Genomic DNA, 26882 nt, shown 5'->3' with positions numbered 1-26882 from the left:
ATTAGTTATGAGGAATTAGATTGATACAAACAATTATTGATGGGTTAAGACTGGGGATAACCAGGAGAAAGAGATTAGCTCATCTCGTTGGAATGTTGCCAAGGGCTAGGGGAGCAGTAGTGAAGTTAGGCCGTATTTAGGTCATAAAAGTGAACTACCAAATTAAGGCCTGGCTATTTGTGGTTGTTTTTCAAATTGGGTTTTCAAATAAAAAACAACACACCTAGTATGATGTTTATAAAGCCTTGTTGTTTCAATTTTGGGGGGTTTTCAGCAGGTCAGGGGTGATAGGTCTTAGAGGAGCACACAGTGAATTTTATGGAGTTTTTTTTTAGCTTTTGGCTGAGTTTGGGGTATATATGATTTCTTATGAGAATGAATGTCATGAGGATTTAATGAACACTTGGGATAGCTAACATTTATGAAATATTTAGAATAATGGTAATGTTTAGTATACTATGGGATTAAACAGTTCGTTAAATGATTTCAATGGCCTCTGAACTCTGTTTTAACATTCTGGTGTTATTTTAATCATCCACACTAGTAAATTCTAAAGGCATGAGAGGAGGACTTTAAGATAGTTTATTTTACTAAGTTGAGGGTAATTTATAGTACTGTGAAAATTGTGAAGAAGATTATAATTTGGTAATAATATATTTGATTTGAACCATAAAATAACAGAAGAGAGAGTGGAGGAATGGCAATTGGATAATGAATTACCAATATTAACTAAAGTGATTGTTTAGATAGGTGGTAATATTGACACATGGCCAAATCATGTGTCAAAAAGGGGGATGGTTGGATTAAATATTAAATATATACGAAGGAGAGGACAAAATACTTAAAAACAAAAAAAAACATGTATGATAGTTTATTAACCACACCTGTATGTCAGAGGTTTTGTGCCCCACAGGTGAACTAAAGGAGAAGGTGACCCACTCTATCTAACCAGGAGACTGAAGCAGGCCTGGCGGGAAGGGCCCTACCAAGTACTGCCTTTGCCAGCAGAATAGCTGAGAGATCCATTTGGGTGCATGTCACTCACTGCAAAAAGGTAAACCCAGCTACACCTGACGAACAAACACAGAGTTAGGAGAAAGATCCGATCACCACAAGGGCTCGGGGGTTGGCTCCTTAACGAAGATTCCCTTACCCTGTCTGATCATCCCTGTGTGAGTTCGATAGAAGGTGAAGCAATGGGTTGGCCTCTGGCATCTGACATGTTCTCAGGGCAAGGGTGGGGATTCACAGGTCTCCCGACGGTAGGTAGCTGTCTGATTGTGGGGGCCATATTCCTAACACACACGGACCCTCCTGTTTCAGCCAGAAGTAGTAGTTAACCTAACACAAGTTGAAAAGGCATAGGAGACAGCTAGACGTAGGGAAAGGGGAAATTCTAGAGTAAACCTCTCTGAGGGAGGTAGTGAGACCGGGGCTGTGGTAAAGATAGTGCAAAACTATAGACCTGGAGGAAGTAGTACAGGTGGAAACGGGGTATAGAAATCTTAACCTGTGGTTGGAATGGATTCAGTATACGGCAAAAAACTATGTCTAAAGAGGACTGTTTTGCCTGTGGGACAGCCAAACCAGGGTTGACAACTACTCCGTTCCCCTTGACAGGCTTTGACTCTCTGTCAGGTTTATCCTCCATGCAAGCCCGATAACGGGGTCGTCCCGACCTGGGTTGCCTCAATTTGAAGTCACAGGGGATTCTAAATTGTTTTTCTAGTCTAATCTCTCCTCTTTGTTGCAGCCAGAGGATTTTAGGAGCCAAAAACCAGACCCGTGTTGACATCTGATGGATGTGTGGTGATAACTGATTGTGAACTCACCTACATACGCAAACAATCAAACGTGTCGGAGACTGGTGAGTTGTCACATAGAAAGTAGGACCTCCTCCCGGGATCCTTTGATGAAAGGATATATATATTGATGGGATCCACAATCAGATCGCAGCTGGGTTTGAATCAAGTATTTTCTGGTGGTCAACAATTAATAAAAATGTAGATTGGATAAATTATATTTAATATAACCAGCAAAGTATTTATAAACCACACTCGTGATGCAATAAAGGGATTAGCTGAGCAGACAGCGGCAACTAGCTTAATGACATGGCAGAATAGAATAGCTTTAGATATGCTTTTGGCTGAGCAGGACGGGGTTTGTGTTCTGTTTGGATATATGTGTTGTACTTTCATCTCCAACAATATAGCACCGGACGGGCCCGTGACCAAAGCGTTTGAGTGACCATCACCACGCTGGCGAACGAACTGGTTGAGAACTCTGGTATTGATAGCTCCATAAACGGTTGGTTTGATAACATATTTGGTAAATGGAAAACTATTGTTGTGACTATTCTGGGTGAAGTTATAGCTTCTATGGGTATACTTGTTCTTTGTGGATGTTGTCTTATTTCCTGGCTGAGTGACTGGTTTGGTGAGTACTCTTCTATGGTGGTTACTGGATTTCTGACCCTAGTAATTGTGTTTTTGCTGTTAATGTGTTGTGCTGCTTGCATCGTCCCCTGTCTCAGGAGGTCAGTGGTAGGAGTGGTGCAGGCGTCGGGTATGATGCTGTTGTTACCGGCCCAGGATGATGCAGGTGACTCTGCTACTGACTCTGAGACCAAGCTGGATGATCCATGTTTTGCCTAGTAAAATACATACACGCATTTATTTTCAGTTCTTGCTCATTTATTACCTTATGTTTTTACTAACCACTGTGATTGTTTATTCTTCCTGATGTGAAGGTAAAGGATTCCTGGGTGGCTGGTAGCCAACTCAGTACATGTTAGGTGTAGGGGAGGAATAGAGGGTTAAAATTATAATTTTTTATTTTTTATTAACATTAAATGTTGTGATTTAATTTCCATATCCTGTTATTCTTAAGGGTGATTATACTCTGTTTAGAGTGACACCATAAATGGTGTCAAAAGAGGGAATTCAAAAATGTCCCTTTAAAAATCTCTAATCACACCCTAGAGTTTTAATAATCTTGTGTTTTGTGTTCTATTAATCCTGTGTTTTATGCTTTATTAATCAAGTTAACCATGTGAATGTTTGTCTTTCCTTATGTGATGGTTTGAACTTCTTTGATGACTGGTAACAGTTTGCAAGTTGGGTGTCGATGGAAGGACTGAAGGACTTTTATTATCAAATTGTCTATTAATAAAAGTGTTTATTTTTGTTTGTATTGTATTTTAATGAGTGACACCCTAGAGGGTGTCAAAAGGGGGAATTGATGGGTTTTATTTTTTTAATTGGATTTGTATGTGATGAATAGCTTGGAAGGAATGCATTAATGAGGAGCACTGTACTGATATGGATTGTTTCACATAACAGGCTGATAAGAACACTCTCTCTTTGTTGTCTGTGAAACTGTCCTTGAACCTGGCTACAGTGGATTTTGTGTATTCTCGGTGCTGACTCCGCAGGTTATTATCATAGCAACTATGCCTTGTAACAAATGGAACGGATTGGCTGAAATGGAGTCTGGACCACACTCAGTCCTTTGCTCTGGTTGGCCAACAGAAGAAGTGGAGGATTTCTGTCAGAGTATTTTAAGAAGAACTTAGAACAATGGATTAGTTAACTGAGTGCCCTGCGTGGTATTTCAGTGGACCCGTATATACGAACCTTCATACTTATCATACATACATTTTGCATATAATAAATTAAGCTTGGATTGAAGATCTCTTGATTCTTATTCCAATACCAGATTTGAATTACGCAATTTCTAACACATATCTACCGGCACAATCTCACCCTCACGGCACGACAACAGTGTGATGCAAAGGCTATATTGGATGCATTGGAGAATTACTTCAAACCCGCCAGAAACGTAATTTACGAGCGGTTCGTTTTCGGAAGCTGCAAACAGGAAGAGGGTGAGTCAGTACACAACTTTGTAACCCGTTTGAGAGAGAAATCCGCCACTTGTGAATACGGGGGATTGAAAGATGAACTGATTCGTGACAAAATAGTACTGGGAATTGCAAATGAGAATACGCGCCGGCGTCTACTGAGAGAGAGAGGCTTAACATTAGTAACTGCCATCGAAATGTGCCGCACTGCTGAAGTCACTGACATGAGAATGAGAGCAATGGAAAGCGAAACCCCACGCTCCGACGTTGATACTGTTCACGCTGTTGCTAGGCAGACATTCAGACAAAACCAATCGAGGCAGAGTAATTCACCACGAACGGTGAACACAGAGAGCCCCGTAGCATGTAAATACTGTGGGAATACACACACACGTGGCAAAGAGCACTGCCCGGCCTATGGAAAACCATGCAGAGCTTGTGGAACTAATAATCACTTTGCAAAAGTGTGTCTCAAAAAGCAAAAGAAGGGTGAGTGAGGGCAAGATTCACTGTGTTGATGATGTTACTCAATGTTCAGAGCTGAACAGTGAAAGTGACATTTACATGCATGAATCCATTGGGGCTGTACACTCAAGAGGGAAGAAATGGTTTGTGACACTACGATTACACAACAAGCAACAACAATGTCAACTGGATTCGGGTGCTACATGCAACGTAATGAGCTACAAAGACAAAATCAATCTGGCACCTGACACACATCTATTTCCCAGCGATACTAGACTAAAGCTGTACTCAGGAGAACTAATGAGCTCTATGGGCACCTTTGAGACCGAATGTGTTATTCGGGGACGCAAACACAAGCTGGAGTTCGAGATTGTGAAAACCAGTCAAAATCCTCTCCTCTCAGGCTCTACATGCGAACGCCTGGGACTGATGCAGTTCACTGTACCAAATGACCTGCACATTGTGGATCATGTTCAGCATGGACCCCTGTCCAAAGAACAACTACTCAGCAGATATGACGATGTATTCAACATGCCCGTTGAATCAGTGCCTGGGGAGGTACACTTTGAAGTGGATGAGAGCATTACTCCAGTCCAGTGTGCTCCTCGCAATGTGCCCATTGCAATGAAAGTGGCTGTGAAGGCCCAGCTGGACAAGTATGAGGCCGATGGCCACATGACATCTGTGACTGAACCAACTGACTGGATCAGCAATATGGTCATAGTGAAAAAAACCAGAGAAGCTGAGGGTCTGCATCGACCCAAAGCATCTGAACCAAGCACTGAAACGATCCCACTACATCATGCCGACACTAGAGGATGTCCTCTATAAGCTTCCCAAGGCCAGGATTTTCACCTTGGTGGATGCCCGAGATGCATTCCTTCAATGCAAGCTGGACGAAGAAAGCAGCTTCATGACTACCTTCTGGACCCCCTGGGGGTCGGAAACGCTGGCTCAAGCTCCCGTTTGGTGTCTCAGTGGCGCCTGAGGTATACCAACGCAAGCAGCACGAGTTACTGGCTGGGCTCAAGGGCATTGAACCCATCGCCGATGATATCCTGATCGTAGGCTGTGGTGAAACAGACGAAGAAGCAGAACGCGACCACGATGTGAAGCTCCTGGCACTGATGGAGCGCTGCCGATCAGTTAAGCTTCGTCTTGGCCTGAAGAAGCTGCAGTTCAAGGTGAAAGACGTCCACTTCCATGGCCACATTCTCTCGGCAAAAGGCCTGAAGCCGGACCCAGACAAGGTCCAAGCGATCCTCGACATGCCAAACCCGTCTGATGCAAAAGGAGTACAGCGTCTCATCGGCTTTGCAAACTATCTTGCAAAGTTCATGCCACACCTATCAGCAGTCTGTGAGCCTCTGCGCCGGTTGCTGGACAAAGACACACCATGGCACTGGCTACCCAAGCACGAGGCCGCAGTGCAGGAGATGAAATATCTGGCTTCATCCATGCCAGTGTTGCGCTACTACGACGTCACGAAGCCTGTCACAATCCAGAGCGACTCTAGCCAAAGGGGACTTGGATGCTGCCTTATGCAGGAAGGCCAGCCCGTTGCGTTTGCCTCGAGAGCGCTCACCCCCACCGAACAAAACTATGCACAAATTGAGAAAGAGTGCCTCAGCATCGTCTTCTCCTGCCAGCGATTCCATCACTACTTATATGGTCGAGAGCTGGTCACCGCTGAAACTGACCACAAACCACTCATTGCCATATTCAGTAAACCTTTCCTCAACGCGCCCAAGAGGCTTCAAAGTATGCTCCTGACTCTGCAAAACTACAGCCTGAAGGTCATTTACAAGCCAGGACCTGAGATGTACATCAGCGACACACTGAGCAGGGCAACAGCACAATGTACAGGTAGAGGCACTGCCTATCAGCGGCAGGCCATCTGTTCGCTACAGCAGGAACAACAAGATGTTCAACAGATCAATCAGGCAGACTACTTAAACGTGACAGATCACCGCCTAGCCCAGATCAGGCAACATACTGACAAGGACGAACACCTACAGTCACTGAAGTCCATGGCTCTGCAGGTTGGCCATATCTGAAAGAGGAGACACCTTTCACAGTGAGAGAATACTGGACCTTTCGAGATGAGATCAGTGTGCAAAATGGCGTCTTGTTCAGAGGTCAGAAGGTCATTATTCCCAAATCACTACGTCCAGAGATGCTTACCCGCATACACTCCAGTCACATTGGAGGTGACGCATGCTACCGTCAGGCTCGTGGAAACATTATACTGGCCAAACATGCAAGCAGAAATTAAAGACTTTGTCAGCAACTGTACCACATGCAACGAGTACGCTCATGAACAGCAAAAGGAAACCATGATGTCACACGAACTGCCCACAAGGGCCTGGCAAATCATCAGCATGGACTTATTCAGCCACAGACAAAAGGACTATCTTCTCCTCGTTGATCATTACTCTGACTTTTGGGAAATTGAACTGCTCCCTGACTTGTCCGCAGAGACGGTCATAAAGCGCTGCAAGGCGCAGTTTGCAAGGCAAGGTCAGCCTGACAAGGTAATCACGGACAATGGCCCACAATTCACTGCACAGTTCAAGCGTTTCGCCTCAGAATGGGAGTTTGACCACGTGACCTCCTCTCCAAGACACCCAAAAGCAAATGGCAAGGCAGAATCAGCTGTCAAGATTGCAAAAAACCTGTTAAGCAGGGCCTTGCGCGACAGCAACGACCCATGGAAAGCGATCTTACAGTGGAGGAACACACCCACCGAAAACATGGACAGCAGCCCAGCACAACGCCTTCTGTCCAGACGTCTGAAGATTACTATCCCCGTAGCTAACAAGCTACTTGAGCCCTGCGTCATGGTTGGCGTCACGGACAAACTGCGTCACAGAAAGCAGCTCGCTAAGTGCTTCTACGACCGGACTGCTCGAGACCTACCAGAGCTGGAGGTGGGTGAAACTATAAGGATGAAACCGCTGCCGGGAGACCACACAGGACTTTGGAGGCTGGGCACATGCCTACAGAGAGTTGCACCACGTTCTTACCTGGTGGATGTTGGTGGCTCCCTCTATCGTCGCAATCGGGTGGATCTGCGCGTAGCAGAGCAGACAAACCAGAACATGCCATACACTCACTTAGATGAGCTGGATCACAGTCCAGGCCTAAGGGTAAGGGGTGCAGAATTGAGACATGAGCCAACTGAAGGTGAAGCTTCTACCCCACCAAACTCTCCAGCTCGTGGCCCCTAATCCTACCCCTGTCAGAGCCAATACTTACTCACGGGTGGGTCGGCTGTGCAAGCCACCGGACAGGCTTACTCTGTAAGCAAGAGACTTAACTTGTTGTCTGTTAATTAAAAAAAATATTTCAGAAATTTAAAAAAAAAAAAAAAAATTTAAAAAAGGAAGATGACAGCTGAAGTAAAAAGAAAATGTCATGCTTTTCAATTGTTATGACTTGACTGTTAAGAACGCAATGTTATGCCGTTATGTTTGCACTTTCTATTGAAAAGGATGATGTTACGGAGTCTAGTTGATAGGTAATCGACTAGTTGGACTGTTCCCCAGACTCCAGACGTAGGGATTTGTACAAGGCTCAACAAGGCTATTGAACTGAACATTGGTGTCTGTCTTTATTCCTTAATCCAACTTATCATACAGAAACAATTACCATAATTGAAATGTAATTTTCTGTCATTCTGAGCATCGTGGGTTGACGCCCTAATGGGTAATGCACCCAATGCATATGGTTCCTGTAAATACAAATCTGGATGCATCTGGATTTGAATATAGGCTACATTTAAAATTAAATAAAAAAAATAGCAATGAGAAACCATTAGTTCTGGTTGTTTTTGTTGTCTTTGGCCTACCTAAAGGTTTCTGGCAATCTCCCGAGTGGCGCAGTGCTAGCTGTGCCACTGCTAGCTGTGCCACTAGAGATCCTGGTTCGAGTCCAGGCTCTGTCGTAGCCGGCCGCGACCGGGAGACCCATGAGGCACAATTGGCCCAGCGTCGTCCAGGGTAGGGGAGGGAATGGCCGGCAGGGATGTAGCTCAGTTGGTAGAGCATGGCGTTTGCAACGCCAGGGTTGTGGGTTCGTTTCCCACAGGGGCCAGTATGAAAACAAAAACAAAAAAAACAATATGCACTAACTGTAAGTCGCTCTGGATAAGAGCGTCTGCTAAATGACTAAAAATAAAATAAAATAACAGCATGTTCACCGTTTCTGGTTTAAGAAGTCTTTGGAGTGAAGTGATAATTGCTTCCTTTACTGAAAACATGTTCAGACTGAGCGCTTGATGCACAAGTGTTTTTGGGCAACGTTGGCCATGACTGGAAAGCGACCATAATTTCCGCTCGACCTTGCCAGTAGGTTATAGTCTCCTCCGATGGCATCTTCAGTGAGGTAGGCTGTGAGATCTGCGCTGGACCACTGTTGTGTAATAATATAATATAATAATATGCCATTTAGCAGACGCTTTTATCCAAAGCGACTTAGAGTCATGTGTGCATACATTTTTACTTATGGGTGGTCCCGTGGATCGAACCCACTACCCTGGCGTTACAAGCGCCATGCTCTACCAATTGAGCTACAGAGAACCACTTTACCAAGAAAAAAATAACTAGGCCTAACAGTGTTTTATTCTTAGCAGGGATTTAATGAGATTGGTTGTGGCTTTTGTAACAATTTTAAATAAGATTTACATATAGCCTAGACTAAGCACCAAATCATAACCAATGTGTGGAACTACAGTCCTCTATATTGTGTCCTTCCTGCGACTCGACACCGTCCGCCCACAAGCCAAACCCTAGTCTGTACTGAAGTCTGTTTTGGGGTTGATTTAAGGATATTTATGCTCCACTCAGACGGAGAGGATATTTAGTGTCCTATGCAGCCACTTAAAACATGTTTTATTTAATTGAAGAAAAAGAAACGGAAATCAGCCTGGCTTTGGACAAAAATAGTCCACTACATAGGGAATAATGCCATCTCAGACTCACCATTTTGTCTCCTTACTGACTGCTCTATTCTCCTCTGGCCTGTTCTGTTGTTTGTCTATCAGATCCCCATGAACTGCTGGGCCATCTTCTACATGCTGTGCTGAGAAGGCAGAGGAGCTAGTATCCTGCTTTGGGAAGGTGGCCCAGCCAATGAGCCTCAGGCTGGACCGCCCATCCAGGTGGAGCTCACCAGTGAGGTAGGACATGGCACTACCGCCTCTGAGCACCTTGGAACATTATTTTTTTTGTGAACAATTGTTTTTATTGAATCACAGAAGCTGTATAGGCCATGATGTGTAATATAATAACAATTCTGGAAATTTACCCAACCTCTCTTACACCCCAAATGAGATTTGTTTCACTAATGTCCCTCAACTTTGTGGTTATTTCTGTGATGCTGTATGAGTTATTCACATCGGTAAAACATAATGCTGGTGGTTGAGGTGAATTTTGTCCTTTCATTGTGAAGCGCTTTGATGTGGAAAAGTGCTATAAATCCTATAAATTATGAATCCATTATAATGAGCTTTCTCTCGCTCTTTAACTTTGGCCCATTTTTCAGCCCAATGTGCAGTTGGTGGTGTGCATCATGACAGGCAAAGGAGACAACCTCTACAGCGCCATCAAGAAGCTGTACTGCGTCCAGAGTCCAGTGCCATCTCAGGTTGATACTGCCACACCTCCAGACAATTCACTATTCATCTTCATTTAGCCAGGATAGTCCACTCAGCAACAAACACAACATACAATAAGCATAAAGTAAATAACATGGCTAGGTCCCAGCACTATTTTGCTTAGCCTTCACCTCAGGTCCTATCAGATACAGTATGTGAATACTAAAGGGTTCAGGGGAAAAGGCAAGGAACCAACATTTAGGAACCAGATGTTCACAAAATGTCCAGGTTTTCATGAGCACACAAAAAGGTTTCTCAACTGCTTGTTTAGCCTAATGCAAAGGTTAATCTAAAATAAATAAAAAGTTTAATAAAAAAAAATAATATGTAAATCTCTTCGGCTTTGTAGGCCATCAACATACGGGGCCATTTCCCAACCCCAAAAGCTGAGGAGCGTTGCCCAGAAAATCCTGCTACAGATTAACTGCAAACTGGGGGGAGAATTGTGGACCGTGAACGTCCCTCTGGTTAGTGTTATATTCTTCTCTACTGGTAAGGTTTTGGCTGACATTGACTGTTCTAAGTTTGGGTGTAGGGATGCATTGTGTCCACCAGATGGAGACAGTGGGTTGATGGATCCAGAGATCCGAATTAAAGCTTTGCATGACATAAAGCGGGAAAGGGGATATCTACTCAGTTGCACAACTGAATGCATTCAAACGAAATGTATCTTCCGCAATCAACATAAAGAGAGCTTATCAGGATTTCAAGTCACAAATACCTTATTTTGTAGTGTACAACAACAACAAAAACATTTACCCATAAAGTGACACATGCGAATGGGATGATATTAAACAAGTAGAGTTTAATACAGCAAAATGACATTTTCAGTATGCAGTCTGAATATGTAAGGGGTTTTGTTTTGTTATTTTAGTCAAGTCAGTTATTTTAATTGTGTTATTTTATTTTGTTGTATTTTACCCCCTTTTTCGTGATATCCAATTGCGATCCAATTACGATCTTGTCTCATCGCTGCAACTCCCCAACGGGCTCGGGAGAGGCATGACCCGCCAAACCGCGCTTCTTAACACCCGCCCGCTTAATCCGGAAGCCAGCCGCACCAATGTGTCGGAGGAAACACCGTTCAACTGACGACCAAAGTCAGCCTGCAGGCGCCCGGCCCGCCACAAGGAGTCGCTAAAGCACGATGAGCCAAGTAAACCCCCCCCCGGCCAAACCCTCCCCTAACCCGGACGACGCTGGGCCAATTGTGCGCCGCCCTATGGGACTCCCGGTCACGGCCGGTTGTGACACAGCCTGGGATCGAACCCAGGTCTGTAGTGACGCCTCAAGCACTGCGATGCAGTGCCTTAGACTGCTGCACTACTCGGGAGGCCGTAGTCAGCTATTTTAAAATGTACCTGCCACTCAACAGTTCTGGTAAAGGTGGGGCGGCTCATGTTATCCTTTGGAAGAGTGATGTGACCAGGATGACTTTGCCATCAGGCAGCAAGCTACAGGTTGCAGTCAGAGCACACTGTTTTGGCACAGTCGTGACTGGAAGCAGAGGAAGAAGACTGGGGGGCTCTGATTTGAATAATATTGCTGGAAGTTAAATGAGGGTTGACAATAGCATTATAGATGAGCAGGAGAGGCTTGCTGGGCACAAACGTGTTTCACATGATGACCGTTAGTTGCCTATTGCTATTGTCGATTTTTTTGTTGTTATAGTGTAGTATTTTTAGCATCCGTCTTTGCTCTACATTTAAACAGAAACGTCTGATGATGATGATTGGAGTGGACGTGCATCACGACACCAGCAAGAAGAACAGATCAGTCATGGGCTTTGTCGCCAGCCTGAACAGGTTAAAAAAACATGCCCCCTAAAAGATACAGCCACATACTAGAGTAACATATCAGTCAATAGTCCTATTCGGACTAGGGTTGAATAATTTCCCGGTATTTTACAAATGTTCCATCCCAAGAATAAATCCCTCTTATCCCGGGTAACCCTGTATTTCCCCCAAAAATCGGAAGTGTCATTCTAAAGCATATGAATATGTCTGGATTTGATTAGAACTTTGATCAGCATGAAAATTCAAGCCTGATGCTGTCTGAGCCAGATGAGCACTACATTAAAGGGATACTTCGGGACTAGCATGTTACTAGATACCCATAGACTTCCAGTCATTGTGTTAACGCTAGTTAGCATTGGCTTGCGAAAGTACCTTTAACTTCCTTCATTCTGGACACAGAGACATAAAAATGGTATCCACGAGATCATCTGACTCAAGGGGAAGTATCCCGTTAAATATTTTTATGAGCCCTACATTAGTCATTTTATGAGCCCAATCCCAAATAAAGCCCAAATGATTGTGCCGTTATCCAAAACATGATAGGCTATAGGACCCCGGGAAGAGTAGCTGCAAATACAGTGGGGAGAACAAGTATTTGATACACTGACGATTTTGCAGGTTTTCCTACTTACAAAGCATGTAGAGGTCTGTCATTTTTATAATAGGTACACTCAACTGTGAGAGATGGAATCTAAAACAAAAATCCAGAAAATCACATTGTATGATTTTTAAGTAATTGATTTTCATTTTATTGTTTCGGCCCTCCAGGACCGGAATTGAAGAACCCTGGTATAGGGAATAGCGTGCCATTTGGGATACATCCTATGACATTTCCACCTATTCTTCCCCTCCTCTAGCATGCTGACCAGGTGGTACTCCAGAGTGACCTTTCAGATGCCCAACGAGGAGGTCATCAATGGGTTCAGGGTGTGCCTGCTGGCTGCACTGCAGATCATTTTTTATTTTTTTACAAAGCTTACTAAAGGCCTTTCAGCCTGGAAAAATGATAAAAATGTTTTGTTCAAAACCAGTTACAGTTAAAAAATAAAGTTTTTACTGGCAGTGGGCTACACTGCTTTTTGTAGCTTCCATCAGTGTAATTGTCTGCATCACTTCCAATCCCCCATATATTTTTTAGCAAATACAGTACCAGTCAAAAGTTTGGACACAGCTACTCATTCCAGGGTTTTTCTTTATTTTTACAATTTTTTACATTGTAGAATAATAGTGAAGTCATCAAATAGACCTTACACAGCCTGGAGGTGTGTTGGGTCCTTGTCCTGTTGAAAAACAGATGATTCTCCCACTAAGCCCAAACCAGATGGGATGGCGTATCACTGCAGAATGCAATGTAAAAAATTGTAGGTGTGTCCAAACCTTTGACTGGTACTGTACATAAATACATACACACATATGCATACACATATAAATACATTCATACATATTCACATATCCTTTAAAAAATATATTTTTTCCTTTATTACTTTCTAACCCCTCCCTTAATTGGAGTAAACTAGTGAACAACAACGCTTAGGCCTCTACTTCCAGCTTATACAGTGGGGGAAAAAAGTATTTAGTCAGCCACCAATTGTGCAAGTTCTCCCACTTAAAAAGATGAGAGAGGCCTGTAATTTTCATCATAGGTACACGTCAACTATGACAGACAAAATGAGAAAAATAATTCCAGAAAATCACATTGTAGGATTTTTAATGAATTTATTTGCAAATTATGGTGGAAAATAAGTATTTGGTCAATAACAAAAGTTTCTCAATACTTTGTTATATACCCTTTGTTGGCAATGACACAGGTCAAATGTTTTCTGTAAGTCTTCACAAGGTTTTCACACACTGTTGCTGGTATTTTGGCCCATTCCTCCATGCAGATCTCCTCTAGAGCAGTGATGTTTTGGGGCTGTCGCTGGGCAACACGGACTTTCAACTCCCTCCAAAGATTTTCTATGGGGTTGAGATCTGGAGACTGGCTAGGCCACTCCAGGACCTTGAAATGCTTCTTACGAAGCCACTCCTTCGTTGCCCGGGCGGTGTGTTTGGGATCATTGTCATGCTGAAATACCCAGCCACGTTTCATCTTCAATGCCCTTGCTGATGGAAGGAGGTTTTCACTCAAAATCTCACGATACATGGCCCCATTCATTCTTTCCTTTACACGGATCAGTCGTCCTGATCCCTTTGCAGAAAAACAGCCCCAAAGAATGATGTTTCCACACCCATGCTTCACAGTAGGTATGGTGTTCTTTGGATGCAACTCAGCATTCTTTGTCCTCCAAACATGACGAGTTGAGTTTTTACCAAAAAGTTCTATTTTGGTTTCATCTGACCATATGACATTCTCCCAATCTTCTTCTGGATCATCCAAATGCACTCTAGCAAACTTCAGACGGGCCTGGACATGTACTGGCTTAAGCAGGGGGACACATCTGGCACTGCAGGATTTGAGTCCCTGGTGGCGTAGTGTGTTACTGATGGTAGGCTTTGTTACTTTGGTCCCAGCTCTCTGCAGGTCATTCACTAGGTCCCCCTGTGTGGTTCTGGGATTTTTGCTCACCGTTCTTGTGATCATTTTGACCCCACGGGGTGAGATCTTGCGTGGAGCCCCAGATCGAGGGAGATTATCAGTGGTCTTGTATGTCTTCCATTTCCTAATAATTGCTCCCACAGTTGATTTCTTCAAACCAAGCTGCTTACCTATTGCAGATTCAGTCTTCCCAGCCTGGTGCAGGTCTACAATTTTGTTTCTGGTGTCCTTTGACAGCTCTTTGGTCTTGGCCATAGTGGAGTTTGGAGTGTGACTGTTTGAGGTTGTGGACAGGTGTCTTTTATACTGATAACAAGTTCAAACAGGTGCCATTAATACAGGTAACGAGTGGAGGACAGAGGAGCCTCTTAAAGAAGAAGTTACAGGTCTGTGAGAGCCAGAAATCTTGCTTGTTTGTAGGTGACCAAATACTTATTTTCCACCATAACTTGCAAATAAATTCATTAAAAATCCTACAATGTGATTTTCTGGATTTTTTTTCTCAATTTGTCTGTCATAGTTGACGTGTATCTATGATGAAAATTACAGGCCTCTCTCATCTTTTTAAGTGGGAGAACTTGCACAATTGGTGGCTGACTAAATACTTTTTTCCCCCACTGTATATACACTTGTTCTGAAAGGCCCCAGAGTCTGCAACACCACTAAGCAAGGGGCACCACCAATCAAGCAGCACCATGAAGACCAAGGAGCTCTCCAAACAGGTCAGGGACAAAGTTGTGGAGAAGTACAGATCAGGGTTGGGTTATAAAAAAATATCTGAAACTTTGAACATCCCACGGAGCACCATTCAATCCATTATTAAAAAATGGAAAGAATATGACACCACAACAAACCTGCCAAGAGAGGGCCGCCCACCAAAATGCACGGACCAGGCAAGGAGGGCATTAATCAGAGAGGCAACAAAGAGACCAAAGATAACCCTGAAGGAGCTGCAAAGCTCCACAGTGGAGATTGGACTATCTGTCCATAGGACCACTTTAAGCCGTAAACTCCACAGAGTGGCCAGAAAAAAACCATTGCTTAAAGAAAAAAATAAGTAAACACCTTTGGTGTTCGCCAAAATCCATGTGGGAGACTCCCCAAACATATGGAAGAAGGTACTCTGGTCAGATGAGACACTATGTCTGGCGCGAACCCAACACCTCTCATCACCCCGAGAACACCATCCCCACAGTGAAGCATGGTGGTGGCAGCATCATGCTGTGGGGATGTTTTTCATCGGCAGGGACTGGAAAACTGGTCAGAATTGAAGGAATGATGGATGGCGCTAAATACAGGGAAATTCTTGAGGGAAACCTGTTTCAGTCTTCCAGAGATTTGAGACTGGGACGGAGGTTCACCTTCCAGCAGGACAATGACCCTAAGCATACTGCTAAAGCAACACTTGAGTTGTTTAAGGAGAAACATGTAAATGTCTTGGAATGGCCTAGTCAAAGCCCAGACCTCAATCCAATTGAGAATATGTGGTATGACTTAAAGATTGCTGTACACCAGCGGAACCCATCCATCTTGAAGGAGCTGGAGCAGTTTTGCCTTGAAGAATGGGCAAAAATCCCAGTGGCTAAATGTGCCATGCTTATAGAGACATACCCCAAGAGACTTGCAGCTGTAATTGCTGCAAAAGGTGGCTCTACAAAGTATTGACTGTTATGCACGCTCAAGTCTTCTGTTTTTTTGTCTTATTTCTTGTTTGTTTCACACAAAAAAATATTTTGCATCTTCAAAGTGGTGTCACGATCGTCTAATGAGGGAGACCAAAGCGCAGCGCGTTGAGCGAACATGACTTTATTAAATTAAAGTACTCACTACAAAAAACAACAAACAATGACGAATCGTGAAGTCCTCAGTTACAATGACTGACAAGGAACAAAAACCCACAACACTAAGGTGAACACTGACAGTTTAAATATGGCTCCCAATCAGAGATAACGAGCCGACAGCTGACACTCGTTACCACTGATTGGGAGTCACACGACCAACCAAGGAAACCCAACCAAATACAACACAACCAATACCAAACACAACCAAATGAACACACCCTGGCTCAAAATACACAGTCCCGGAGCCAGAGCGTGACAGTACCCCCCCCTAAAGGCGCGGACTCCGACCGCGCCTACACCCCAAATAGGGAAGGGCTGGGTGGGTATTGCTCCTCGGAGGCGGCTCCGGCTCCGGGCTTGACCACCACCCTACTACAATCCCCCCGTAGTGCCCCCAGTCCGATCTGACCCAGTTAGCTGGATCAGGACTGCCGACGCGCACCCCTGGCTTGGCGCGTGAGGCAGGAATGGACCGGACCTGGCAGACGATACGCACCCTTTGCATGGTGCGTGGAGCCGGAACAGGCCTCACCAGGCTGAAGACTCACATCCCTGGCTTGGTGCGAGTAGCAGGAATGGGCTGAATCCGGCTGACGACTCGCACCCTTGGCTTGGTGCGAGTAGCAGGAATGGGCTGAATCCGGCTGACGACTCGCACCCTTGGCTTGGTGCGAGTAGCAGGAATGGGCTGAATCCGGCTGACGACTCGCACCCTTGACTTGGTGCGAGTGGCAGGAACAGGCAGAATCCGGCTGACGACTCGCACCCTTGGCTTGGTGCGAGTAGCAGGAACGGGCTGGACAGGGCTGACGAAACGCACCATAGACTTGGTGCGGAGAGCAGGCACGGGTCTGACAGGGCTGGCGACGCGCACCACAGACTTGGCGCGGAGAGCAGGAACGGGCCGGACAGGGCTGACGACGCACACCACTGGCTTGGTGCGGGGAGCTTGGATGGGCCGGACTGTACTGGGGACACACACCACTGGCCCTACACCGGGATCTGGAACGGGCCGGACCGGACTGGCAACACACGCCAGTACCTCTCGCCGTGCCTCTACTTCCTCCATCCCCTCTTCGACCAGTGGCCCCCGTAACCCGACGGCCTCCTCCGGCAACCCACTGGACCGCTCTATCGCGGCCTCCTGCTGGTCCGACGTCGTGAGCCCCCCTAAAAATTTTCTGGGGTTCTCTCCTCTTCGTGGACCAGGCCTCCATCGTTCTCGCCAGACTATCACCCCACTGCTCCAAAGTCCAACCTCTCTCCTCTTCTCTTGGCTTGGCCCAGTCGAGACTCCTACTCAACTGCTCCCAAGTCCATCCTCTCTCTTCTTCATGCTGCTTGATCTGGTTAAGGTGGGTTTTTCTGTCACGATCGTCTAATGAGGGAGACCAAAGCGCAGCGCGTTGAGCGAACATAACTTTATTAAATTAAAGTACTCACTACAAAAAACAACAAACAATGACGAATCGTGAAGTCCTCAGTTACAATGACTGACAAGGAACAAAAACCCACAACACTAAGGTGAACACTGACAGTTTAAATATGGCTCCCAATCAGAGATAACGAGCCGACAGCTGACACTCGTTACCACTGATTGGGAGTCACACGACCAACCAAGGAAACCCAACCAAATACAACACAACCAATACCAAACACAACCAAATGAACACACCCTGGCTCAAAATACACAGTCCCGGAGCCAGAGCGTGACAAGTGGTAGGCATGTTGTGTAAATCAAATGATACAACCCCCCAAAAAATATATTTTAATTCCAGTTTGTAAGGCAACAAAATAGGAAAAATGCCAAGGGGGGTGAATACTTTCACAAGCCACTGTATATTGTCCCTAACATCCTTACCCCATTGCAACAGATGTGGGATACATACAGACACACACATACTCTTACACACTCAACTCCTTTCCCCCACAATCAACCATAAGCTCAGATGCTCAACGGTTGTTACATCCCAGAGCCCAACTCAAGAAAGGACCTGATTTATGAATGCATATACAGTAACAGCTGTTTGAGAAAGCATGCAAGATTGAGATTTGATTAACCAATGTAAAGTCCTAGGTGATGGCGATCAGATCCACCCTCTTCCCCTGAAACACACACACGCTGGTCCCCCGTTGTGACCATTTTCCCCAGCATCTCTGTGCAGTCAGACACAATAATATGCCCCCTCTCTGATTGTCCAAGTGTGACCCCCCTCCCGATGGGTTACTGCAGCCAGTGTTGCCAGCACTGCCACTACCTGGGTGGGGGTACCCCACCGGAATCCCCACCGCTAGGTAAAAGGTTGTCAAGGTTCTCATTAGCAGTTTTGAGAATTTCCTTGTATATTATGCTCTCCCATCAGGGGGTTCTGGCTTTGTAGGACCAACCCTGCCAGGCAGGCTCAGAATCTTGAGGGGGCGGTGCTGCTCTGGTAGGTCTCTGACCGCATTTATCTTTCTGTTTTGGCTGCATATAGGCAACTTACAGCAGGCCCATAAAACAGATAGGGACTTGTCTTTGATGTATGGGTCGCTCAGATGGGTGTCTAGGGTATAGGGTGGGGACTGTTCCATCATGATAGGACAATAAATAAAGACAAATATTTTTAAATGTACATCCCTCATCTGCACAAAATTGAAAGCTCTCTCTCTCACAACCCCTGCTCACAAACACACATTGGTTCTGGGATATGCAACCACTTCCTTTCTCACTCACTTAACGCCACACTTTTCCAAACAAAAAAACACACACCACAACTTCCATCACAACACATCCACACATACCCATATACTGTGCCTTCTATGTCTTCTGTTTGCTGTGTTTTTATGTCCACCATGTTGATTTAGTACTTTTGTGTTCCAATTAGTTATATTTGAAGATGTATTATTTTGCAAGTTATCCTTTCTTCTAATGCCGTCTTATCCATTTATAAAATACTATAAATGGAAAATGCAATACTAATTATTTTACATCATTCCCTATCTTGAAAGGTACAGTGTAGTTGTACTATATTTTATTTAACAATTGTTTTGTTTTATTGCTTTTCTATCTATATATTTTTGCATTATCACAATCCCTACCATGGCTAGTATTGGGTGTTCCATTATTCGACTCCTCTATGAGAACTTTGTAATTTTTAGAATAGCCATGGACTATGTTAAATGTTAGTGAATTTAAATAAATAACCCATAGTCTTATATGATTAATGTTTTTCCAGGTGAACCACAACTTCCCAGAGAAGATTGTGGTGTACCAGGACGGAGTTTCCGGCCAGCTGAACACAGTAGAGCTGTACAAGATCCCTCAGCTGCTCAAATGTTTCTAGACGTTCCCTAACTACGAGCCCAAGCTGGCCTTCATCGTGGTCCAGAAACACATCAGCACCACCCTGTACTCCTGTTCCAGAGACCACTTCGGAACCCTTCCGCCCGTGACTGTCCTGGACCACACCGTCACCAACAGGGAATGGTTCGTCCTGGCTCTGTCATTATGGAGCCCTGTGCTGTTTATCCGCCCCCTTCTGCCCCTCTGACTGTATATCCTCAGTGGAGAAGTGGGCAGAATCAGAATTAGGCTTAGGTCATCAGCATCAGGTTTCTAACACTTCCTCATTTATCAAAATATTAATTTTTCTCTCCCCAGGGTTGACTTCTACTTGATGGCGCATCACATTCGACAGGGCTGTGGCTTGCCCACACACTAGATATCAGTCTACAACACGGCAAACCTCTCCCCAGACCACTTGCAAAGGTAAGGTTAAACATACACTGGATTATGCCACCATAAATCTCTGGTTGCAGTAAGGACCAAATAGTATCCGCTAGTTAACATAATACCCCAGTTATTGTTGACTTTATAGGTTGGTGGGTGGCGTGGAATGTGTAGCATGAAAGCCTGTCATTCTTGCAGTATTAACATAATCTAACACTGGGTCTCACTCCAGGCTGACCTTCAAAATGTACCACATGTACTGGTATTGGCTAGGGACTATCCGGGTGCAAGCGCCGTGCAAATACGCCCACAAACTGGCCTACCTGTCAGGCCAGTACCTCCACTCAGAGCAGGCCATCCAGCTGGCAGACAAGCTTTACTTCCTCTGATGTTTGCCTCCTTAGCCTCAGCCCCCCTAGAAGGAGCACACCAGTCTGCACAACAATTAAGAGGTCGCAACCTAGCAAGCCGTAAAGAAGAAGAAAAATTGAAGGAGGGAAAAAATAAATGATGATGAGAAAAGGGGAAGCTTTCAGATTCTGACTTGGATCAGATTTAAAATTGTATGTTCTCATGGTAAGATTAATCATTGTCTGACACAGAACCCCCCCCAATCACATGGGGAGATAGTTAAGCCTGTTCCTCTTTAAAAGGTGCTAGTAATCTTCTCTTGAATCAATATATCACACATTTTGTTAGCTGATTAGATAAAATGACTATCATCATTAGCTAATTCATTTAATTAGCTTGTGATAGCCAGTGATACAAGGCTCCTGTTTAGCCGTAATCAGCAAGTTCTCGACCAACCTTTACTTAGCGATACCTTCTTTGTTCTCAGAAGGCACTGGTGTCTAATAAACTTCTGTGTCAAGTTGCATGTGGTATGTTGGAATTGTGAAAATTTAACAATTAGAATCTTTGTCTTCTCTCATTGATCGAGACAGGCGTCATTCAAAGCAACGCTTAATTTCTGAGTCGCGCACATGACGTGGACACATTCACATTTTAGTTATTTAGCAGATGCTCTTATCCAGAGCGACTTACAGGAGTAATTAGGGTTAAGTGCCTTGCTCAGGGGCACAGACAGATTTTTCACCTAGTCGGCCATTATGCTACCTGCTGCCCTGACATGTCTGATCAATGAGATAAGAAATAAGATGGCAGTGTTGGATTACTTCATGGAGCAAAAATGGATTTAATTTAATAACTGAGCATTTTCTGAACTCCAACGTTCCCCCTGTAACTAGCCATGGGAGTTAAGACACCGATGACTTTCGAATTGAGAACGAAGAAAGTATCGCTTTAGCTCTGCCGATGAGGTTCATGTTTACATGGCTAACATTTTGTAAGAGTTAAGAAATATACACTATACACTACCGTTCAAAAGTTTGGGAAAACTTAGAAATGTCCTTGTTTTTGAAAGAAAAGCAATTTTGTTGTCCATTAAAATAACATCAAATTGATCAGAAATACAGTGTAGACATTGTTAATGTTGTAAATGGCTATTGTAGCTGGAAACAGCTGATTTTTTATGGAATATCTAGAGGCCCATTATCAGCAACCATCAGTCCTGTGTTCCAATGGCACATTGTATTTGCTAATCCAAGTTTATCATTTTAAAAGGCTAATTGATCATTAGAAAACCCTTTTGTAATTATGTTAGCACAGCATCAAACTGTTGTGCTGATTAAAGAAGCAATAAAACTGGCCTTCTTGAGACTAGTTGAGTATCTGGAGCATCAGCAATTGTGGGTTCGATTACAGGCTCAAAATGGCCAGAAACAAATAACTTTCTTCTGAAACTCGTCAGTCTATTCTTGTTCTGAGAAATGAAGGCTATTCCATGCGAGAAATTGCCAAGAAACTGAAGATCTCGGACAACACTGTGTACTACTCCCTTCACAGAACAGCGCAAACTGGCTCTAACCAGAATAGAAAGAGGAGTGGGAGGCCCCGGTGCACAACTGAGCAAGAGGACAAATACATTAGCGTCTAGTTTGAGAAACAGACGCCTCACAGGTCCTTAACTGGCAGCTTCATTAAATAGTACCCGCAAAACACCAGTCTCAATGTCAACAGTAAAGAGGCGACTCCGGGATGCTGACCTTCTAGGCAGAGTTGCAAAGAAAAAGCCATATCTCAGACTGCCCATCTTAATCTTTTCATTGGCCAGTCTAAGATATGGCTTTTTCTTTGCAACTCTGCCTAGAAGGTCAGCATCCCGGAGTCGCCTCTTTACTGTTGACGTTGAGACTGGTGTTTTGCGGGTACTATTTAATGAAGCTGCCAGTTGAGGAACTGTGAAGCGTCTGTTTCTCAAACAAAGGTTATTTCTCTCAAATTGTGTACAAATTTGTTTACATCCCTGTTTAGTGAGCATTTCTCCTTTGCCAAGATAATCCACCTGACAGGTGTGGCATATCAAGAAGCTGATTAAACAGCATGATCATTACACAGGTGCACCTTGTGCTGAGGACAATAAAAGCCCACTCTAAAACGTTTTGTCACACAACACATTGTTACAGATGTCTCAAGTTGAGCGAGCGTGCAATTGGCACGCTGACTGCAGAAATGTCTACCCAAGCTGTGTCAAGAGAATGTAATGTTAATTTCTCTACCATAAGCCGCCTCAGTCATTTTAGAGAATTTGGCAGTACGTCCCAACTGGCCTCAAAACCACATGTAACCATGCCAGCCCAGGACCTCCACATCTGGCTTCTTCACCTGCGGGATCGTCTGAGACCAGCCACCCGGACAGCTGAAGAAACTGAGAAGTATTTCTGTCTGTAATAAAGCCCTTTTGTGGGGAAAACATTTTTTTGATTGGCTGGGCCTGGCTCCCCAGTCAGTAGGCCTATGCCCTCCCAGGTCCACCCATGGCTGTGCCCCTGCCCAGTCGTGAAATCCATAGATTAGGGACTAATTCATACAGTTGAAGTCAGAAGTTTACATACACTTAGGTTGGAGTCATTAAAACTTGTTTTTCAACCACTCCACAAATTTCTTGTTAACAAACTATCGTTTTGGCAAGTCGGTTAGGACATCTACTTTGTGCATGACACAAGTAATTTTTCCAACAATTGTTCACAGACAGATTATTTCACTTATAATTCACTGTATCACAATTCCAGTGGGTCTGAAGTTTACATGCACTAAGTTGACAGTGCCTTTAAACAGCTCTGAAAATTCCAGAAAATGATGTCATGGCTTTAGAAGCTTCTGATAGGCTAATTGACATCATTTGAGTCAATTGGAGGTGTACCTGACTCAGTCGAACCAGCTCTGTCAGGAGGAATGGGCCAAAATTCACCCAACTTATTGTGGGAAGCTTGTGGAAGGCTACCCAAAACGTTTGACCCAAGTTAAACAATTTAAAGGCAATGCTACCAAATACTAATTGAGTGTATGTAAACTTCTGACCCACTGGGAATGTGATGAAATAATTTATTTCTACTATTATTCTGACATTTCACATTCTTAAAATAAAGTGGGGATCCTAACTGACCTAAGATAGAGAATCTTTACTAGGATTAAATGTCAGGAATTGTGAAAAACTGAGTTTAAATGTATTTGGCTAAGGTGTATGTAAACTTCCGACTTCAACTGTATATTTCATTTTGACTGACTTCCTTATATGAACTGTAACTCAGTAAAATCGTTAAAATTGTTGCATGTTGCGTTTTATACAGCTCTGACATGCACTTACCCCACCAGACATGCCACCAGGGGTCTTTTCACAGTCCCCAAATCCAGAACAAATTCAAGAAAGCATTGTATGGAACTCCCTTCCATCTCATATTGCGCAAATGAACAGAAAACCTGGTTTCAAAAAACACAAAGCAACACCTCACGGCACAACGCCATGGTTTCCATGTGTTTGATGCCATTCCGTTTGCGCCGTTCCAGCCATTATTATGAGCCAACCTCCCCTCAGCAGCCTCCACTGACCTAGATAGTTTTTGTATGTATTGATATGTAGGCTACGTGTGCCATTTTAAAATTGATGTAGTTCTGTCCTTGAGCTGTTCTTGTCTATTAATGTTCTGTATTATGTCATGTTTCATGTTTTGTGTGGACCCCAGGAAGAGTAGCTGCTGCTTTCGCAACAGCTAATGGGGATTCTAATAAAATACCCCTAAAATATTATTTTTCAGTATATTTTTGTTATGTGAAGTGATATAGGTGTGACATTTAAGTCTGTCTTAATTTAACACCAACCATAGTCGTTTTTATTTGTGTTCTGTTTTGTTGCTCCAGATACAAAACTGGTGTGGATGGGAAAAGTTCTTAACCTGTTAAGCTTTTTTCCCAGAAAGTTTGTGGGGCCATTCCCAAATGTGCTGCATGTACAAGTGATCAAAAAGCTTTCCACTTAATTGTACTGATAGTCCATTAGCTGTGATGTCCCTTCTCTGTAGTCGTGTAGGCACAGGCATGGGGTATATTCATTACCTCTTGCAACGGAAACCGTTTAAGGACCAAACGGAACAAAACTGAGAGGGACCTACCTAAATATGTCCAATATAAACTATTTTCTTTGCAAAATGTTTTCCGTTTGGAGTAAACGGTTTGTTGCTAAACATTTTGCAACAGACAAAGGTTGCGCAACAATCGGCATAATGAATACACCATTAACCATTTAAAGATGCACTATGCAGAAATCGCGCCGGCATTTCCTGGTTCCTAAAATTCAAACACCTCGATCACACCGACAGCGTCATTGCATTTTGGTACACCAGAAGTATACTGAACAAACATGCAACAATTTCAAAGATTTTAATGAGCTACAGTTCACATAAGGAAATCAGTCAATTGAAATAAATAAATTAAGCCCTAATCTATGGATTTCACATGACTGGGAGTACAGATATGCATCTGTTGGTCACAGATGCCTTTTTAAAAAAGGTAGAAAACCAGTCAGTACAGTGAGGGGAAAAAAGTATTTGATCCGTACACAGATACCGTGACGAGATCCTGAGGCCTATTGTCGTGCCATTTATCTGCCGCCATCACCTCATGTTTCAGCATGATAATGCATGGCCCCATGTCGCAAGGATTCTCTAAAACAACGTTTGAGGCGGCTTATGGTAGAGGAATGAACATTCAGTTCTGGCAACAGCTCTGGTGGACATTCCTGCAGTCAGAATGCCAATTGCATGTTCCCTCAAAACTTGAGACATCTGTGGCATTGTGTTGTGTGACAAAACGTAATTTTAGAATGGCCTTTTATTATCCCTAGCACAAGTTCCACCTGTGTAATGATCATGCTGTTTAATCAGCTTCTTGATAAACCACACCTGTCAGGTGGATGGATTATCTTGGCTAAGGATAAACGGTTACTAACAGGGATGTAAACAAATTTGTGCACAACATTTGAGAGAAATAAGAAATAATTTCTGGGATTTTATTTCAGCTCAAGAAACATGGGACCAACACTTTACATGTTGCGTTTATATTTTTGTTCAGTGTACACACATTCATTATTAATGGAATGCTGCGTTTGCCTTGCAGCATTGCATTGCAGAGGCAGTTGCAGTGCGTTCTGCATATGTTGGATTTATCGAAGGTATGCATCAAACTATGCGTAGATGGCTTGACAGAAATGGTAGCAGAAGGTGAATGTTGAACTTTTGTTGCACACATATCCAGATGATGCTGCATACCATTTTGCGCAATGATGCTGACGGTGTGAGAGGCGTGATAGTTTCGCTAATTTCAGTTTGTGACAAAACAGTGGTGTAGAGAATCATTGTACCATCTAAAACCACTGAAATAGCTTTTCCATAAACAAATATAGTATTTTCAGCTGTTTGAAGCTGGTGTACAAAACCAAAAGTAAAAGAAGCAAAAATTGAACTTAAGAACAGGAAGCATAGAAATAGCGCACATAGAACAGAATGCTTCTTAGACTTGCGTTCAATGAGAATGACAGATCTATAAGTCATATTTCTGTGAATTGTCGGGTCGCCCCAAAAGTTACATATTGCAGCTTTAAGAAGCAACGGGAGAGGTACCCTCCCGAATTTGTCTAATAGTAACTTGTTTGCGTTTTCTGAAGTAATGATTACACCCTTTAAATCAACCAGCCAAGTTTTTGCCATAATGCCAAAAGGTTCTTGCTTGGTAGGTTACAGCCAGAACATGAGTCTAACACTGTCAGATAATACACAAGTGCTAGATCAATAAAGCTAGAGGAGAAAAGCTGTCATTGCAAAACCGGAAGCTTCTTCTTCTTCTTCTGTGGGTTTTATGGCGGACTACATCCAAAAGTTGTATTGCCGCCACCAACTAGACGTAAAAAAAATAATAAAAAAATGCCATACTTAATAGTGATTCTAACAATCCACCCTAATAAAAATAGTACATTGCCAAAACAAACAAAATTCCCACTTCTTCCTTCTTTTAGTTCTCCATATCTCCCTTCTCAGGCTCTAGGACCTGAGAAGGTGGTACGGCTTTTGCTAATATTCCATGTAACTCCTTTGCTGTGAAATCTTTCAGCCCCAGGAACCGCTCTGCCGCAATCCCAATGATTTCAATCTTCCTAGATCTTTTCTCCACCTTGGCAGTGCCATTGATCCCCATTGTGATAAAGGCCACAAAGTCCACCTTTTTAACCTTTAAAATGTCAGGATCCTTTGTGTAAGACAACCCCTGCAGCCTGCAGTGAAGGCCTATCCACTACCATGGACTCTTCTGGTGCAACATTCAACCCCTCAACCCTTTTCACAGTTTCTGCATTTGAAATGCTCTGTACAACCCTGACTTTGGCCACCTCATTCCCTTTTACCCTTGTGGGGCATTCAGAAGACGTGGCTTCATGATTCCCACCGCAATTACAACATGTCACATTTTCTTCACTTTTATAACACATAATATGATATTTTCCACATCTTGTACATCTCGGCTTCTCCCTTCAACAAACACTTTATACATAACTAAAAGCTCAAAACAAGCCCGCCTCTGGTGATCCTCACATCCTTCACTTTCCCCAGCACTCTCTCCACCAGTTTG

At 43.7% G+C, this 26882-nt stretch overlaps 1 pseudogene; it reads left to right on the top strand.

Moving 5' to 3' along the window:
* LOC121557333 overlaps positions 1-20257 on the top strand; it is a 61271-nt pseudogene extending 41014 nt beyond the window's left edge.
* Positions 20258-26882: the final 6625 nt, after the last annotated feature.

Source organism: Coregonus clupeaformis, chromosome 18, assembly GCF_020615455.1.
Source record: "Coregonus clupeaformis isolate EN_2021a chromosome 18, ASM2061545v1, whole genome shotgun sequence".
NCBI lineage: Eukaryota > Metazoa > Chordata > Actinopteri > Salmoniformes > Salmonidae > Coregonus > Coregonus clupeaformis.
The sequence above is the reverse complement of the archived record's forward strand: the minus strand, read 5'-3'. Positions and strand labels throughout refer to the sequence as shown.